At 34.0% G+C, this 20880-nt stretch overlaps 1 protein-coding gene across 2 annotated transcripts in view; it reads left to right on the forward strand.

Moving 5' to 3' along the window:
* Sec15 (exocyst complex component Sec15) overlaps positions 1-15327 on the forward strand; it is a 97445-nt gene extending 82118 nt beyond the window's left edge. Inside the window, exons 17-18 of one of the 2 annotated variants that reach the window (XR_010853767.1) lie at positions 11566-11807; positions 13703-15281. The gene's annotated coding sequence lies outside the window, so the exon portion shown is untranslated. Of the gene's footprint in view, positions 1-11565; positions 11808-13702 lie in introns of both variants that reach the window. The other variant, XR_010853769.1, reaches the window with a different exon arrangement.
* Positions 15328-20880: the final 5553 nt, after the last annotated feature.

Consider the following 20880-nt stretch of genomic DNA (forward strand, 5'->3'; position numbering starts at 1 on the left):
GTACGCACACGATTTCATTTATCTTTTGGGTCGTAAAAATAAAAAATGAGAAAAATACAATAAAAATATAAATGAGTATTGCATAAAATATAAATTTAAAAAACTTTAAGTATAAGAACACGAACCAAAACAAACTGTAGCAAGTTCTCCGATGCCAGTGAATGAATTTGTGCGTTTGTACGTACCCTATGCACATGATTGCGTTTATCTTTTTGGTTGTAAAAATTAAAAAAATGGGAAAGTGCAGTAAAATTATAATTGAAAACAGCATAAAATAAAATTTTAAAAATCATAAACCAAACAACATGAAACAAATCAAGCTGTAGCAAGTTCTCCGATGCCAGCGAATGAGATTGTGTGCTCGTATGTACCCTACACACGATTCCATTTATTTTTTGGGTTGTAAAAATAAAAAATGAGAAAATACAGTAAAAATAAAAATGAGAATAGCATAAAATATAAATTTAAAAAATCATAAGCCTAACAACACGAGCAAGTTCTCTGACACCAGAGAATGAGTTGTTGCATTCGTGTGTACCCTACGCACATGATTACATTTATCTTTTGGGTTGTAAAAATAAAAAATGAGAAAATACAATAAAATTATAAATTAGAATTGCATAAAATATAAAGTTAAAAAATCATAAGCACAAGAATATGAACCAAAACAAGCCATAACAAGTTCTGACTCCAGCAAATGAGCTTTTACATTTGTACCTACCTACACACACGATTGCATTTATCTTCTAGACTGTGATAATAAAAAATGGTAAAATGCAGTAAAAATAAAAATGAGAAAGCATAAAATATAAATTTAAAAAATCACAGGCATAATAACATGAACCAAAACAAGCTGTAGCAAGTTCTCCGACACCAGTGAATGAGTTTGTGCATTCGTATGTATCCTGTGCTAACGATTGCGATTATCTTTTGGATTGTAAAAATAAAAATTAGAAAATACAATAAAAATATAAATGAGAATAGCATAGGTATAAAAAAAATCCAAGATGAAGAAAATACGAATCCTGACAGCTCTTCACCTAACATGTAAATGTGCTTAGTTGCAAATTACGGCTCTTCACTTTGGATGCGGCAGTGATGAACTTTTTTGTGTAAGTCATCAGAATCACCTGTACCATTTGTTTTGCCTGTGCTTCATTAAAATTTTGCTTGATTTTCATTTAATATATATTTTTTCCTTATTAACTTGGTTAACTTGGCTTAAGTGTACTGTATTCTAACCTAACCAGCCTGTAATCCAGCAAAATCGCTAATCTGGTAGCCTGCAGGTCCCAATGATGCCAGATTAGTGATGGTCGACCTGTGTCCATGTTCCCATTGGAATTAGGAGCAGTCTGTTCCTGTTAAATGCTACTAGTAAGCAATATCTTGAATCTTATCTTTATTCATAAGTTGTTGAGGAATGGCAGTATAATCTCGTAAATGGCTGAGTTTTTGTTTAAGTGAAGTTCTAACATTAAATCTTTGATTTATAAGTTTGTTGCTTACTACTACTGATTGCTTCTAATTTTTTAGTTTTATATTCTGGCCCTTTGACCCCTTGTTCATAGAGCCCATTTTACTATGTTTGCTAAAATCCTATTTCAAGATGTATGGCATCATGGTTTTGACTGGGATGAAGCATTGCCCCATATTAACAGTATATTGGTAAGTTTCGGAGGTGGATTAAGAGTCAAGATTTGTATAGGACTTGGAAGATTCCTTGTTATTACAGTACTTTCTTAATAGAAAGTAGTTGTCTTCTGGTGTTGAAGTTCACTCATTTGGTGATTAATGTAGAGTACTGGTGCTTGTGTTTTATTTGATAATCTTCTTGCCAGGTCACTACTTTGATGTGTCTTTTGTGGTTGACAAGAGAAGGGAAATCATGTTAGGTGGAAAATGTTTGTGGCTGCTAGGATTTTAGAGATTCAAAGTTTTACTTTTCTTAGTGTGTGATACCACTGCCTAGGTAAGAATAATCCTGCGGCTCCATTTCTTGAAGGTCATATGCTGTCTAGCTTATTTCATCTAGGCACACAATGCAAGGTTGGTTATGGCTGTCTGCAACACTAACTCCCGATAAAAAGGGCTGTGAGATGTCTGTGGATGATTCCTATTAGGGTGATGAAGATATAGGTGTGTGTGTGTATTCTGAATCCTCTCCTGTTTTTAATTTTGAACAAAGGAGTTAATTCAATAATGCCTTACATATTGTTCCCTGGGTTGTGATGTTTAAAAATGTTTTGAAGGCTCATTCTTTTTTCTTGCTGTTAGTTGAATAAATCTAAGACTTGTGTGCTTTGTACGTGTGTTTGCCAAGAAATTGCTGCGTAGACTAGTGTTGAATCCCTTTCCTAAGGATTTTCATTGTTTGAACTGAACCCCTTTTTGGAAGAGGATCTTGCAAATAAGGGTTTGCGTAGAATTTTCCTTAATGTTATAAAGAGTAAATTTCCTTATGTAATTTCTCTCTGTCATTTTGGTAAACTTTTTCTTATGCATATGAGTGTAGAGACTGGTATCATCCTTTGAAAAGTTCATACAGTATTGGCATAAGCAACCTGTTGCACCCATTCTTAAGCTAAAGGGGAAATCTGCCCGTCTGTTTACCATTGCTGATTTAAACATTACTGGTCCCTTTGGTACTGATTTTTATTCCAAGAAAATATTACATTTTGCTGTTCTCATGTGGTGTCCACTTGGAATTTTCTGACTTTACATATGAGAACTTACTGACAGTGCATCTGTCACTGATTCTGTGCTGCATATTTAGAGGTTTATTGGATATGTGGGATTCCTATTGGGGTGTACTTAAATACTGCAAAGTAATATGTTAGGTTTTGGTCCACTTGCTCCTAAATGAAGTCACAGTTCTTTATTCTCCCTGATGGGGAGATTGATGGGGTTGTCTGATAGGGCAGTTAAACTCATGGTACTAAATGTTAGTCAAGATGTATAGTGGAAACTATTTTTGAAGTTGAACCCTATACATATCAACTTTAAATCTTAAGCATTTGTGTATGAGCCTAATATTTGTAACCCTTTGGTTACCTCACAGTTTCTGATAGGAGGCACTGCTGGATCCAACTTAAACTACAGGAAGATAAGCATCCTTATGTGCCTCTTTGTGTCCTCCTGTTTTATGCTATAGCTTTTGCTACTTGTGTGAATAAGCTATGTTGAAAGTGTCCCTCAGCCAGTAACAGTATGTTGTCACCTTGGAAAGTAATGTTTTTTCCAATGGGATATGCAAATTATGCATTGTTAACTTTCACTCTAATAATAAATTCACTTAGTATAAAATGACATTGATGCCCGCCATTTCTCTTACCCTGAATGACATTGATGCCCGCCATGTCTCTTACCCTGAGTCTAATAGTTTTACATAATTTCTGACCACTAAAGGGCACTGTTTACAGTGTGCCTTGCATTCAGCAACCTGTCATCTCCTTCTTGCATCGCTCTGTGTTGTTTTTCATTTGCTCTTGGTCTCTTCCCACTTGCCCATCAACTTCCTCAACTTTACATTCACATATCCTTGAAGCAACCCCTGTTAGTCTCAAAATGTGACTCAGTAATTTCATTAAACTATTTGGTAATAAAAATAACTAAATGAAAAAACTGCTTTTCCAGAAAATATAATTTAATACTTTTTGTATTGATGCATCATTCTCATGCTGTAGGTGCATTAGCTATATATATTATTCTGCATTTCATAAATATGTTGGATAATAGTAAAATTCATTATATAATACTGATCATGAACTTTGTAAAATTCAGTAATAGTACTGATCATGAACTTTACTAGTGTGGCACAGTTATATTTTTTTATAGTACTATTTCTGTTGCATGACATAATCAAATTTTTTGTTATTTATGGTGTTATTTTTCAGCCATGAAGACATCATATATTCAAGCTACAAATACGAAAACATAATATATATTGATATTTTGTCAGATAAATAATGTTGAAAGACTGCTCTGATTTTTCATGTATTTTTGTCATTAAAGAATATAAACTCCTTGACATTACAAGCAAGAAGTGGGTAGTCTTTTGAGAAAAGAGTTGCGTGCTTTCCAATACTGTATCATGGAAAAGTCTCATTTTCCTTAGAATAGCTGAGAAATTGATACAATTTATTGAGTGGCAGCACTGTAGTGGCTTTGCATGTTCTCAGTAATAGATTCAGATTTGTATTCATTTACTGATATACTGTAGTTTGTTTTGAAATTGAGGGAGAGTTTTTCCCTACATTTTCTGTCACAAAGTCCCCCTCAAATTGGGACCACCTTGACGTGGTGAGGGGGCTCTCGAACCTAGGGATCTATTTTCCCTAAGTTTGATCCCAAGTGTCCCACATATATATAAATACGCTTTAGGAATAATTTCGTGGATTTTTCCACTTTTTTCAAAATTACCAAAATTAATAAATAGGAAAACATATCATGGCATGGAGTGAAGTTGAATCTGAAGCTAAATAGTGGGAACTGTGGTAGAACCATCAACTACCTGATAATGTTCGGACCTGGTTTTTCAGGCGGAACTATTCTGTGGAGCTGGACCACGGATTCCAGGGGGGCCTGGTTCTAGGAATAGGACTCTCGGCTTTCTGTCCGGTTAGCCCATATTGTGATTAGGATGGGGATGACTGTATTATTACAATACACTCAATCCTAGCAAGCGGGTTTTGCTTACACTTGGGCCATACTAATCATGATGTGCCATCCCCTTTGGGGTAGGGTAGGACGCGACATTTGGGAGTCAGTTCCCACTTGTGCCATTAGTGGAACATCCAACTTCATAAAAAGCCAACGATATCTTTTCAAGATTTATTTTTTTTTTTTTTATTTTTTTTTTTTTTTTTTTTTTTTTTTTTTTTTTTATATATATATATATCTTTTTGTGCAAAGTAGTCTTGAGGATATTAGTACCCCTGGACCCCATGATGGTAAAATTCTGGCACAGTCGATGACTAATGGAACGTCTCTCCCGAATCTCCTTAACATAAATAGTGTACAACGGAACATCCTGTTCCAAGTAAAATATCAATCCCTAAAGACTCGAAGAGTCTAGAAAGTGAAAAAGAAACAAATAATAACAAATTGGTAAACTCCAGTATTGTAACACTGGAACCATACATAAAGGACAATAACTCTAAAATAGAAACAAGTAATCCCCCTAAAACCCCATCAACACAAGACAGCTCATCACCGATGAATGTGAAAAAATTAAAAAGAAATAACTATCGACTAAATCCAACACTAGTTCATTTTGAACATATTTTTGGACCAGACAATTGGTCCAGATTTTTAATATTAAAAGCAGAAAAACAGATCTCACCAGCCATTTTAGAGAACAAATTAAATTAAATATACACCACCCCACACAAGACATGGAATGTAGACATATCAAAAACAATGAATGGCTAATACAAACAACAACCAAAGCCCAATCAACAACTTTTCTACAAATAACCAACATAAATGAAATAAAAGTAACAGTAACCAGCCATGAAACACTTAATTATACACAAGGCACAGTAATGCTCCCAGACAATGATGAAAAAGAGCTGCCATCAAAACAAATCTTAATTGACTCCCTTAAACTAAGATACAATAACATACATGACTTGGAATTATATGCTGTCCCAAGTAGAAGGGATGCAAATAAACATATTAAAATAGTCAAAATAAAATTTACAAACCGGGAACTACCAACGAAAAATAAAAATTCTTTGGGACTGAATAGAGAGGTTCGCCCCTTTGTCCCTAAACCTCCAATGCTCTAACTGTCAAAAATATGGCCATTCAACCAAAAGATGTAGAAATAACGCTATATGCGCTGTATGTTCTGAAAACCACACAACAAATTGGAAATGCAAAACCTTCAAATGTGTAAATTGCAAATTAAATCATCATGCTAAATCTAAAGACTGTATATTTTATCAATATTATACAGAATTACAAATGTTAATGGACAGAACTGGTATGCCCGTTAACGAAGCCAAACTCGAACTGAAGGTGAGAGGAATCAATGACCCAGCAAAACTCCATTCATATTCAAATATTGTAACAACTCATAATAAACATAAAGAATCTCAACACAGAATAGATGTGACACACCTCTCCCCCTCCTCTACTATTCATAAAAGCCCAAGAGTACAGTTGCAACAGGCCTCCCCAGTAACAAGCGAAGTTAATCGTTCAGAAACGAATTCCAATAATATGGAAAACTCAACAGAGGTTAATAATCCAGATCTGGAAACTCATAATGCATTAACGTCATCCACAGAAAACTTAATTGACAAAAATAACCATAATAAAAAAAGGAAAGTAATTGACAGAACTCCCCCTAAGGGAAAAAAACCTAACATTCCATTCACAGATCGATCTAGCAAAATCCCAGTCTCACCCATTAATCAGAAACAGATTACATTAACTGCATCACAAGTGGAAATCCATAGTGTTCCACAATCCAAAACAAATATAAATAACGATTCCCCAAATATGGATAAATCAACTAACTCTTCTGCACTCTCATCACCGAAATCAATGCAGAAACTTTCAATTAAACATCCCACTGAAGAACCAAAAACCCATAAAATTAATCAAATTACAACCACATCAAATCAACCCTCAACAAGACCAAAGAATAGTAATAATAATAAACCTAAAAATTCAAATCAAAATTTTGTACCAGCACATCAGAGATCCAGTATGCCTATACCAGAAATTCCTAACAAAAATATTACAACATCCAGTAATGGGAGCATAGATGGGACCCAGAGATTAGAACCATTCCTTCAACACTGAACATGATTTATCTTGGTGGATGTCAAGAGTGTTTCATCATTACGTACAATCGTTTACCTAACAAAAATGAAAATATAACCCGAAGTTTCATAAATAACTTTACTAGGTTCCGAAAATGGCGAACTATGCTCGGAATCCTTAAAACTAAAGAAAAACATGATCAAAACTCAAATAGATTTGCTAATAAGGAAATATGAAGAAGAACCGATCAATGCATCAAATATTCAGCAATCAAACCTAGCTGCAAAGAAACCACAAAGTAACACAAACTCCCTTAAAATGTTACGGGATATAGCTAAATCATCAATTAACTTACAAAATCTAACGCCAATCCCACCAAACAATGACCAATAAAATAATTCAGTGGAACATGAATGGATTTTCTACTTGGCTCCGGCTAGGTGAAATCCAGAGAATACTAAAGGAACATAAACCTGTTTGCATATGTCTACAGCATATTGGTACAACTCCTAAGAACTTTAGAAACTATAAATTAGCTTGCCACTCGCCAATAGTGAATGGCAAGCTAGGAACAGCTATATATGTTCATAACGATTCAACTTATGAACCCCTAAATATAACATCACTGTCATATCAAATAACTGCAATCAAATTGCATATGCCAGACAATCAAATTGTCTCCATAATAAATCTATATAATCAGCCAAATTTTAACTCAAACTTTAGTGATTTACCACAAATAGTAAATAATGTAAATGGCCCCCTACTAATAGTAGGCGACTTTAATGCCCATAACCCATTGTAGGACAGCGCACATGCTAGTAACTTGGCCGGCTCAAACATTGAGAATTGCATAAATGTTCAGAATTTACATTGCCTGAATGAAAGTGATTCACCAACGTACTTCTCAAAAACTCATTTAACCTTCTCCTCAATAGATATTTCAATATGTTCACTTTCCAATTGTTTTGAATTATTTGAACAACCAAAAACAATCATTTCCCATAAAATATAACTTACTGAAAGCTGATTGGGATAAATACAATTTACAAACTAGAAATATCCCTCCCTTCCCATTAAATCAAAACAATAATGTCACAAATGATTTCTTTTCCAGTTTTGTAATCAGTGCTGCAGATAAATGCATCCCCAAAACTTCTTCAACCCCTAATATATCCCCTGTTCCATGGTGGTCTAATAATTTGTCTCTCTTAAATCGAACCAAACACACACTGGCACGTAATTTGAGTAGACTAAAGTCCAGATTAAACACCCTTAATAAAGGCCCTTGTAATATAAACAAACTAAACAAGATAATACTTATAAGCATAACTATTGATCACATTAAACCACTTTTCAATAAATATAATGCAAAAATTTCGAAAAACAATAATATTCGAAAAAGCTCAGTCGTGGAAAAAATTATATATCGGAATTGTCACCAAATACTTCAATTAAGGAAATATGGCACAAAATCCGTAAAATCAATGGTAAACATGTAAGACCACCTAGAAGCCCAATACTATATAATGGCAAACTAAATCATAACCTACAAGATATTTCAAATATATTAGCCAAACATATAGAAGATGTTAGTGCTTATTGTAATTTAGATGAACACTTCAAAAGAATTAGAACACAAAAAATAAATCATACACTTAATTTTGAAACTGATGAGGACCTTGATTATAACCAAGAATTTAATATGAACGAACTTAATTTTGCCCTAAAATCATGTCGATCATCAGCTGCGGGGCATGATATGATTTCTTTTGAAATGATCCAGAATTTAGCCACACTAGCTAAAGAATTTTTATTAAAATTATATAATAACATATGGCTAACGCATGTTTTCCCAACTAAATGGAGACATGCAATAATCATACCCATCAGTAAACCAGGAAAAGACCCTAGCAACCCCACTAATTATAGGCCAATATCTCTAACAAGTTGCTTGTGCAAACTGTTGGAGAAAATGGTTAGTTTGAGACTAACAAGTGTCATAACAAAACACTCAATTTTATCACCTACCCAATCGGGATCAATAGCTGGTAGATCTACACTAGACCCGTTAACTCAAATAGAAGATCATATTAAAAAAGGATTTGAAAAGAAAAAGCTGACAGTGGCTATTTTCTTTGATATAGAAAAAGCATATGATACCACATGGAGATACAATATTATGCAGAAACTCCACAGGTCCAATATTCGAGGTCACCTTCCAATATTTATCAATAATTTTCTAACAAATCGTACATTTCAAGTACGCATAGAAAATACATATTCTTCAAATTGCTACGTACAAGAGGAGGGTATCCCCCAAGGCAGTGTTTTGAGCTGCATCTTATTTGCCCTGGCAATAGATGACATTACTATGAACCTGCCTGAGGGTGTACAAAATAGTTTGTATGTGGATGATTTTGTAATTTATTATTCAAGTTATTCTTTGAGACATGCTCAAAGAATACTTAATATAGCAACAAAAAAATATAACCACTTGGACCAATTCATGGAAAGCTAGGTTGTCGATAAATAAAACAAATGGCATTGTCTTCTACAAAGACAAAAGATGGTTGAAACAACAAACCATTAAGTTATATCTCTATAATGAAGAGATAAACATGTGCAACAGTGTTAAATATTTGGGTATAATTTTTGACCAACATTTACAATTGGAAAGATCATATCAAATATATCAAAGTAGGATCTAAAGCCATACTTTATTAAGAAAAATCTCACACACACAAATGAGGTGCAGGACGAGACACAATGTTAATGTTATACAATGCAACAGTACTATCAGTTATAAATTATAGCTGTCCAATTTGTTAACACCTCAGAAACAACTTTAAAAAATCTCTAGATGCTTTGCATCACGAGGAGTCGTGTATGTACAGGAGCCTTCCGCTCATCTCAACTGTCTATCTTAGCAGAGGCAGGCCAGCTGCCTCTAAAATATTACAGTCTAATTACTTTAAGAAGAGGCTTATCCTTCAAGCAGGCATCTCCTGCATCAAATAAATTTCTCAATCAAAATACAAATAATAACCCAAATCAAAACTCATTTACTAAAAAACTAATCATCTATTGAATTTACATAACATGATACCCAAATTTTACCCAAGAAATAAATCCGATCACACCATGGACACTAAAAGGGCAAAACTATGCACATATTTATCATATCTTTCAAAAAATACATATGTCCAACACAGAAATGTACCATCAACATGCCATGGAACACATAAGACGGAAGGGTAATCCCTTCATAATCTACACAGATGGATCAAAAATGAGGAAGGTGGGTGGGCTCATCAGCCTATTCAAGTGACAAAACTATCCAAAATAGGCCTTCCTCTAATATCATCAGTATTTACAGCAGAATTAGCAGCCACAAATTGTGGCTCTCAGTTATAACAAAAAAGGAATTCCTTCAGCACTCATATTGAGCGACTCAAGAAGTGCAAGTGAAGCAATAGGATCATTTAAATCAAATAATCACCTTGTCCAAAATATACAACGGGAAATACATCAGTTAATTACCGACGGCGCTCAAATTCAAATTTGTTTGGGTCCCAGCCCATGTAGGCATTAGAGGTAATGAGAAAGCAGATAAAGCTGCAAAATTGGCTTGTACAATCCCCCCAACTACTATGAAAAGCCCCCATATCAGACTGGCTAGCATCAGTTGACCCTTAATTTATAGGGATTGTAAAATGATTGGACAAATATACCCCACAAAACAAACTAAAAAACAAATTAAGAACAGAAGTTAAATGGCATTCTTCTACAAAGCAAAAGAATCAATGAGGTTATTTTAACAAGACTCAGAATAGGACACTCAGACTCACATGGTCATCTGATGTCAACTCATACAAACCCAATAACGTGAAGATGTAACATCAGTAACAATCAAACACATCTTGATTGACTGTATCCCAGATGTTAGCATCATGAAGAAAGACTTATTTACAAAATAAATCAATAAAGGATATTCTAGCAGAAGGTAATAACTTTCAATTAATAATATCATTCTCTTCTAAGCAAAATTAAATTGATAAGTAAAAATATAATCTCCCCCCTTTTTTTTCTCTGTTTTTTTTTTTCTCGATTGTTTCTAATTCCCCCTTTTTTTTTATTATTTATTTATTTAGTTAACTACTTAATTTTTTTATGTACTCTTTCCCCCATTCTTTTCCCAGCCCGAGAAGAACCCTAAAAGAGTTCAGAGGTCTGGTTAAACAAATCATTTATAACTAACTAACTGTCACAAAGTTTTATACTTTTTAGTTATCTGCTTCAGTCACAAAGTTTTACACTTTTTACTTATCCCCATCAGTATTTTTTTCTACTGTTGATGTTATTGTCACTGTTGATTTTTAAATTTTTGTCAGTGTTCTAGTGTTTTTAGTATGAATGAGAGTCTTGTCAAAGTTATTCACTGTAGAAGAGTTTTCAGAAAAATATTTTTATAATTTTTCTAATTGTGGGTACAGTACTGTATCTAGAAATTAAAGTAATTACTTTAACTAGAGGAACTTTTTGTTCAAGACAAGAGGAAGAAGATATGATATATGCTCTGCTGTACACTAAAGATGGAAATTTTTTATCAATACCAACAAATAAAATTACATTTGGTTTATACCTTTGTGCAACTTCTTAGAGTTTAGGTTCTTGGTAAAGCATTTGATACTATGCAAATTTTGCTTATTTTATTAGCCTTGTATTATTATTATCATTATTATTATTATTATATTATTATTATTATTATTATTATTATTATTATAGGTCAGTTTGCAGTTGACAACTACTATGGTGATGGTGATAAATGGTGTTACTTAGACATTGATACAGTGTACCAAGTTGCAGGAGTTCCAAACAATGGGCGTGCATCCTAGGAGGGTAATTGTCCACATTTCAGTGAATGGCTGTCATTTTAGGCAGTCCTCGCTTATTGGCAGCATCGGTTAACGGCGTTCCAGTTTTACAGCGCTTGGCTAATGACGTCGTTAACCAGATTTTTGATGATGGTAAGCAAATTTTGGGGTCAATCAAGTGTTTCGGCACGATAAGTAGTTATGGCTGATAAATGGTTTATTGGCTCTTATGACGTCGTAAGCACGACATTCATTTTGTACTCTACTTTGCAGTTTATATGCTACATAAAGTTTCTTTGAAATATGTAGTTTTTGTTTTTGGGGTACCTGAACAAAGGTAATTTGCATTTTTAGGGTTGTTGGACCTAAAACATATAACCATCATTTAAACAGTTGTCTTATGTTATTTTGATTGATTTGCTTTTGTACACAATTGTCTGTCTTCTTTTTGCAAGGTTAGTTTATGAGTGTAAAAACTAAGCAAAGTATGTAACATGGCTTTTTATAAAGAAGGAGCAAGTTCATCTGATGATATGTCTTAAATTCAGTCTCATCCACTCATCACTTGTCGAATTAATATTATTGTACAATTTAGTTTAATGAAACGAATGAGTCATTTCTAGACTCTTAGGGTTTGCACAAAGGACATTTTTCTAAAATGAAATGGGAAAATTGGAGTAAGATAAAGTTGAATAATTTGGACAGTGATGTGGAAAGATACCAGAAGGAACTGGAAAAGCAAAAGACATAAAGCATTAGAGGTGAGGCTGAAGGGATGCTGCAAAGAATACCTTTAGTACCATCTACAGTATGCCCTCAAAGATAAACTGCAAGCAGTGCCTCCTACAGGGTTAAGTTCCAAAGACCAGTTTGATAACCTAAGTGAAAATACTCGTTATTCAAATTTTAGGATAGCGCGAAACTGTTTGAGAGTTAACTTTAGGTTACCATGTTAAATTTCTGTCATCCTTTCTGATTCAACTTTTAAAAAATTTTGTTAACATTATAAATTGCAAAGATCTTTTTAACTCTATGATATCTTTAATAGCAATCCCTACCACAAAAGAGACTTTCATTGAACTGCATAGATTCCTGTCTTTTATTCACAAGTGTTTTACCATAAACTTGATTTCTATTCTAGTTTTCTATGGAGGCTGATTTATTAACATCTTACTATTCAACTTTAACTGGCAGAAATTGGCACAGAATGGACCCTATTATACTGTACAGGGTATTTTTAAATGTGATTTACATTCTTACATAACTTGCAATACAAGGCATTTTATGAGGAAATTGCTCTCTCTCTCTCTCTCTCTCTCTCTCTCTCTCTCTCTCTCTCTCTCTCTCTCTCTCTCTCTCTCTCTCTCTCTCTCAAGCACATGATTACAATTGTAGCTAAGATATGATATTAGATATGGGTGAAACTTCATTTACTTTTCATTTACTCTTTTAAATTGATTAAATATCAGATGGGTTGTATACTGTATATAGATGTAGTAAGTGGGGAGAAAGCCATAATACAGTACAGTACATTAAATTTCTAGACATGATATAAAGCAGTTTTAAAGCTGCAATTTAGCACATTTGTGAAGAATGCAGTAACATTTACACATTGCAATATGCCAAGAGTTCAGGTTCTAATGTCAGTCCCCAGATGTAAAGCACAAGGTTTTGTAGATGACACCCCAAGAGCCAATTTTGGCATTTATTCTAAAGTTAAAGTTGAAAGACTGTATACTACATTTATATATACTTTATATAAAGTTAAATTTAAACTTTCTTAAAAGAGATGTGCTTACTCTGTAAGTTGTGCACAGACTGCAGAATGTGTACAGTATTAAGTTGTATTGAATCTTTTGCATTTGTGTAATACCCTGTTCGTAGTATAGATGGTGACTTTTCATTTCCACTTCTGAATTCAGTGTTTTACTTCTTGAAAATATCCTATATTTTCAAGTTATTTTTGTTTGACTAGTAGCACCTAAAATATATACCACAAGTCTAGACACCATTTCTGGTATATTACTGAGCAAGGGATTTCTTTACAGAAGTTACGCTGGCAGCAGATTTATCAAGTATACAGATATTTTGGATTCACAACAAAATTATGGTTAGTAATAAAGTTTGTTTTATTAACTGTATGTTAGCTGGTTTTGATTCTGATATTTTACTGCATATTTCTCTTGTATAAATTATGTGAGACTTATTTTTATTTAACATGGTTGAACTCTTGACTTTTATATGTATTTTAAATTTTTTCTAAAAAAAAAACAGTGAATAGGCAAGCATTTTAGAAGATAGTAGTAAAAATGCATTGTACTTTAAAACTTTTTCTGCCCATCTCTATAACTAAGCCACACTTTCCTTTGTAATTCATTAAAGCCCAGTAAGTTATTTTTGTATGTTCATTTATGTTCATTACATATGAATTAAAGTCATAACAACCCAGCAGTTTCTTGGGAGATGGGCATGAAAAGTAACTTGCCAGTAGTGAAAATTAATGGACTGTTATTAGTGGACTCTGCATTCCAGTCTGATATACTTTACTTTATTAATATTACGAGGTACAGTCACATTTATAGGACTTACTAGAAAGATTTTTTTTAAATGAAAGATGAAATTGAAGCTAGGTTAAGTTGGTTAATGAGACGGAAGGAGACCAAAGGTAATTGGTGAGTAAAAAGCAGAAAGTAGTGGTGTTAGGGGCCAGGGGTTGCTACAAAACTTTCATGTGGTGGGTAGGGCACACTGTAGATAGTAACCCCCTACAGGAGTTACTGATTGCTTTAGCCCTGCGATATTGTGGAACCATTTGTTGTTTTATTTTGTAAACTTATTTGTGATACTGTAATTATAAAGGCTGGTTCTTTCATTTCACCATACCATATATACAAGAAAGGTTAGAATCTCTATTGAGTGGACTTGTTGTGTGGAATCTTACAGAAAATATTTTTAAATTTTGCTGGAGTAGCTTACCTGTACTGAATTACAATTATTTTATCCTTCCACTTTTTTAAAATATGTACTTGAAATTGTTGCACAGTAAGTAAGCAGGTCCGTTTTTTATATGATAAATGTGAAGGTCTTCACCTTGAAAACAGATGGTGGTTTATTTTAATTAAGGAGAACAGGTAGTACAGGTAACAGGTAATAGCAAAACTTTTCCATGGAATTTATGAAATACTTGAGTTAGTTATGAGTAACCTTATTGAAGACTTTCTTGATGTCCAGTTTATCTGAGCATTTCAATATTTTTGTCATTGAATATGGGCTCCTTTAAATTTCTTCAATTATGGTACTGTACTGTCATCAGTTTTGAAGTTGTATGATACCATGTAGAAGTCTAAATTCTTTGAATAGCAGGAGAAAAATTAATGTTTCTGTGCCACTTTTGCATAAATAAGGTGTACCAGTAAATTCAAGTTTGTGGGCAGATGATTGAACATAGAAAATTGTCACAATATAAAAATCTTATCTTACGGGTTTGCCATTGATAATTTTAAATCTCAGAAAATATTCTTACAATGTGATGTTGATTTATCAGTAATGCAGTGCTCATTACCTAATAGAGATGGAAATAAATTACAGACTTTTAAAATGAAAGTTATGAGAAATAAAAATACAAAATGAAATACGAAAGTCAGATGGGTAATGTTAATATGTTTCCCAGGTACAGCATTGTGTTATAAATGTGTTAACAAGTTTCCTATACAGGTCCATCAGTGTTTAGAAACTTAGTATAACAAAATTTTCAAAAGAAATATATTTTAGAAAGTTCCCAGTATATGTGCTTAGTGCTATGGATAGAAAACAGTTAATTACATGATTGGATGTACAGTAGTAAGTTACTTTTTGAAAAATATTGAAATCATTTTGCTCAGTAGAGCAAATACTTAATAAAAGATTGGAAAATGTTAACTAAAAAGTTAATAATTAACTTGGAATGCCAGTATCTATAGTACAGCTGATCTAGTAGAGAGAACAGTTCTGGTTAAAATCTGTAGAGTTACGACATTTAGTTTTTCTTTAATTTTTTATAGATGGGAAAGATTAAGCTTTGATCCTTTGAATTTGGTATAGAAAATGAAGATAAGATCAAGTGTATGCTTTCTTTATAGCCAGTTAGATAAGGAGGTTCCTCTGTAAGTTTCAAGTACAAGGTTCATGTTACCTCTTCCCATGAGTTATTAGCTTCTATGACTCCTGAGAGTATTTTAAAAAAAAGCTCAGGGCTATATTTAATACAGAGACTACATTTGGTAGATAATTCTTTTAAATCACAGAAGAACTACGATTGGCAGTGATATACTCTGGCTTTTAACTTATTTTAGACCAATCCTCAGTTAAGCAAGGGATTGAGAAAATTCCTTGTGGTATTGTCAAGAAGTAGGAATAATGTAGATAAAAGCAAGATGGTATACGGAAAGACCTGTGATTTATAAAGTAGGCTTTATACTGAATTTTAAAAGATATATTTTCTTGAATGGCAGGTTTATTTAAATATTGAAATACTAGCTGTCTGAACTGCATTGTTTATATTTAATAATCTAACTAATAGAGTGTACAGTTAAACTTGACCAATTTTGTTACAAGGGATAATATGAAAAACTAATAGTACAGGGTATTACTGTTTTTAATGGAATACTTGCAGATAATTGCAAAATTTTGATAAATTAATCTTTTATTTTTATAAATGCCATTACAATGTTTATATATCAGAAAAACTAAGTACTAAAGACAACATAAAGCACACATCATCAGAGAATAACAGTTTTTCTGTGTTCATTAATTCCATACCAAGTTCTCCACAGATTTATTAATGAGAATGTTGAATAATCCAGTAGTGAAGCCATTACAGTACTTTTTTCATATCAGGTGTTTAACTTGTATTAATGATTTTATCTCTTATTCAGTCAGCTGTTGTTGAGAGAAGTAATTAGCTCCAGATTTGTGTCTGGAGGTTATCAAGACAGACTACATTTTAATCTCCCAAAATAATCGAATAGAGCTTTCAAGGTATTTTGGTATGCAGGGTATGTTTTAATATTGGTTGGCAGTTATTTGACTCTGTCATTCTGTCTTTATCCTCATTCTGTTAAAGTTATAATATTTGTATATCCCCTTGTGGGAGTCACACTGGTTTTGAGCTATTGTTTCTTCTGCTATCGTTTTTGATTGATTCCTTTTAGTAATGGTGGTTAATAGACGCATTCAGTGTTTGTAATTTTTTAGCATACTGTATTCATTCTTTACTACTAAAGATTTTTGCGATTACTCTTTTGTGAGCATGTGCAAGATCATATACAGTAATCATTAATGTAGCCGTGCCTGGCCTATTCCTCCCTCTTTTCTTTAAATACATAATTCACCCCTTCTTTATAAGACTGAGTTTATATTTTTGAGTGCCATTTTCATTGGGAATTTACTTTATTTGTGCCTTTAATAGTCGTTGGTTTTTGTGTTTATTCATGCTGTGTTTTAGGGGCAGTTTAGGTAGTAATATACCCTTAAATACAGTAAAAATATATCTTCAAGTTGATCAAGACCTTGATGAAGGAAGAGCTTATGAATGCCATGTGCTGCCTATTTGTGCTTCCTCTCATTAAGCACCAGAGCCATTTTGGGTTTTCTGTTGCTTTGCTTTCTTGTTTGTCCAAGAATTACTATTATTTACGGGTCCTCTTTTGTTCTATATCCTTTTGCCACTGACAGCTGATCAAGCCTTTTATGCTGGCTCAGTTTGGAAGGAGTCAAGTGGGGCAAATGAAGCCAACTATTGTTGACTGTAGCTTGTATGAAGGGCATGTCTCCACTTTCTTTTTATGCACATAATAAAAACAGATCCAAAAAATTTACAGTATTACAATATTTATGTTTTTTTGATATTGCAAGACAAATAGCAGTATAATGTACTTCATGTATATTCTTGGTTAACAAACCAATGGCCTCTTTCCTTAATGCTGCGTGTATTGCTATTTCCAGTCTTTGTCTGATGTTTTTGGATGGTCACATATGATTAAATTTTTATGCTTATCTCATATTCTAATGGCCAGTTCTTTCTTATTTTATAAGGTTTTGCATTTAGGCCTTTTTTTTTAAATAACCTTGAACTACATCTACTATTGAGGATGGTTATTTTTCTCTCTGGTGCATGGTCTTATCATTTACCCGTTACCTGGCCCACTAGGCTCTTAATAGCCTCCTTTGAGGTGTTTATAATGAGGCATAAGGATGTTCACCCCATTGGGGAAATTCCTGTTACAAGTGCATCTTTGCCGTATATGCCATGGCTTTTCCACTATGCTAGGTCTTAAGGAATTTGGACCATGAGATGTAGCTATAAATCTTTGAAAGTTGGTCAGGTAATTAAGTCAGAATACTAAGGAACAGATATTTTCCAAGGGGCCCTTCTGTACTATTTGTTATTTGTCATTGATTGTGATGTTTACAGCAAGTAAATATATATAGAGGAGTTATTTGTAGTTCTTTTACAGGATGGATAACTTATATCTACTCTGTGTTTTCTCATTTACTTCTTTAACCCTTCCTGATTACAAACTGCAAGAGAACAGAGTTTTCTAGTGTTGTGATGAAGACATTAAAATTCTCTTTTAGACATTTCATGACCTTCACCTTTCTTCAGTATGTATCTAAGACCCAACGTTCAAGTTATAGTCCATGTCCCATAGTTAATGGACAAACCAGCTTGGGTGTTCCCCTGTTCATAAGTATTAGTTTTGTTAAGTTAACTTTGAAAGGTCAAGCCATGAGCATGAAATCACAAAACAGTTGGTACAGTACTTCATTTCCTTAGTATTGTCCTACATTTTTACCTCTGGACTTCGTGGACTTCAAGGATAAAAAGTAGGTTGCTTTTACAGCACCTACAGTACTGTCTCAGGGCTGGCAACAAAGGCACTTTAGCATATACAGGCAGTCCCCACTTATCAGCAGCATTGGTTAACAGCATTTCAGTTTTACAACGCTCGGCTAATGATGACGTTAACCAGATTTTCGGCAACAGTAAGTGATTTTTGCCACCGGTAAGCAGTTTATTGGCGTTGGTAATTTATCGGCACTGATAATTGGTTAAGAGCGCCGTTAAGCTGTTTATCAGCGCTTACAGCTTTGTAAATGCCATTTATTACCATAATTATTGTGATGGTCCAGTTAATGACGATTTTCAGTTATTGGCACTCGGCCAGGAACAGAAGCCCCGCTATTAACTGGGGACTGCCTGTAGAAGGTTCTGGCATTAGTGTAACTAATTTCAAAATGGGTGAAATGAAATTTACTACTCTTCTTGGAGGAGTAGAGGCAGTGACCAGTATTTATGAAACAGGCATTTCCCAAGTAATCTATTGTCAGTTTTACCACGCTACTCTGAAGCACATATTTTGGGATATACAGCATGCTGGAAGAATGAGCTCATGTTAGAGCTATATACAATATTTGTTTTTAGTCCATTTTGTGTACTGTTCAATTTGTTCAGCTTATTTATTTTTACTTATAAGGATCATTTTATGAAACCTTGTTATCCAAGCCAATTCTGGGTTTTTGCTTGCTTTGTATTCCCTATCATCCTTGATAATGTGGTGAGATTGGCTAATGCAGTATGGTCATTTTATTGTAAATATACAGGTACCTTCAACAGGCCTTGTAGAACTACTGAAGTTCACTGGTATAAACACCAGTGCTTGTTGGACACACATTCAACCCTTGAGACCATTTTTTGCCCAGGTGACTCAACACTCCTTGCTGGGACAAAAGAACAGCCTCTCATGGTAGAATGTCCTTCCTGAAGACTACAGAATTTGGCTTTAGAATGCCAGTGCCCCCAACCACCATTCCCAGTTGTAGTTGCACCATCAAATTTAAATATAATGATGGTTCCAGTGAGTACAAAGAGGAACAAATGCTGTAGTCAACAGGAGTAAAGGAGTCCTTTCAAATTGTAAGTGAGAGCAGCAGCATTGTCAGCAATCTCTTTTAACTAAACTTATTCGAAAGCAGGTAGGACAAATGGCCCCAGACTTCCGATATCAGTATTTAGGTTCTTGGTTAGAGATATGCTAAGCCTATGGTTCCATTCTGCCCCTTTCTCCAAAGAATATTGAAGGAGGAGGAACATGTCTAAAACTCCTCTCAGGCTTGTCTCTCATTACATCATAGAAGCTCATAAAAAAAGAGCCATCACTGGTGATCAAATGAGGAAAAAAAATTGGGATGCAAAGTTGATGATTAATAGGTACAAATTTTGGAAACACACTTGTCTTTCTTTGGAACCCTAGGAATGTCATGAAGTAAGCTATACAGGGCCCTTTCAAACTGGGGCTTCTGTTTAAAACTAAATTATATCATGAAAATGCATAAATTGATATTCATGAATGAAATGACTTCCAGAGAAGGGTATCATTTGTCAAGGTTATTCACAGGTCAGTTCTGCAAGATTTTGTGACTTAAAGGCTGCCAGAGAGAATGAGCATCTCCCATTCACATTTACTCTTGGAATATATATTTGGTATGGACCTTTCTTCATGGTTCTATAAAAACACTGAATGATATTCATAGTTTGTGAGATTTTATGGACAAAGGAACATAATGTCAGGAATCTTGAACATAGTTCTTACAGTCTTGTATTAGTGAGGAAAGCAGTGCTTTTATTTCTATATCACAAGATGTTTGATCAGTGAGGATCAAACCTACTCCAGATATGAACTGGCATGGAATGCTCATACCTCTCAACACCATTACATGTTCACGGATTTCCCACACCTGTCATTTGCAGGTGACTCTGATCATGATGAACACAGCTTGGATCAGTTATCAGGCTTTCAAAAAAGCTATGGAAGGTAAACTGGCTTTCAGAGGGGTGTTACTTTTTGTTACTATCCTATATTGCCTCTGGTGATGTACAGGTGCTGGGTCAGAGATCTCTGCAGATTTAACTTTTATTTTTACCTTCTCGCCTTGACCTGCTGTTATGTTGTCTTCACCTTGATCATATTCACAGCAGTCAAGAACAACTGCCCCAAACAGCATGCTTTTCTTTTTTTGTGACAGTTTGGTCTAACATTCCCTCCTTGATTACTGCAATAGTACTTTTTTTCCCCAAAGAAGTATGCTGTTTGTGTACCAAAAACAGGACTCTAGAGTTTCAGGAAATGAAGTTTAAAGACGCAAAGTTTTGGCCAACTTTTAGTTGGAGCTTATTATATACCGGCCA

The sequence above is a fragment of the Macrobrachium rosenbergii genome, chromosome 8, assembly GCF_040412425.1.
Source record: "Macrobrachium rosenbergii isolate ZJJX-2024 chromosome 8, ASM4041242v1, whole genome shotgun sequence".
NCBI lineage: Eukaryota > Metazoa > Arthropoda > Malacostraca > Decapoda > Palaemonidae > Macrobrachium > Macrobrachium rosenbergii.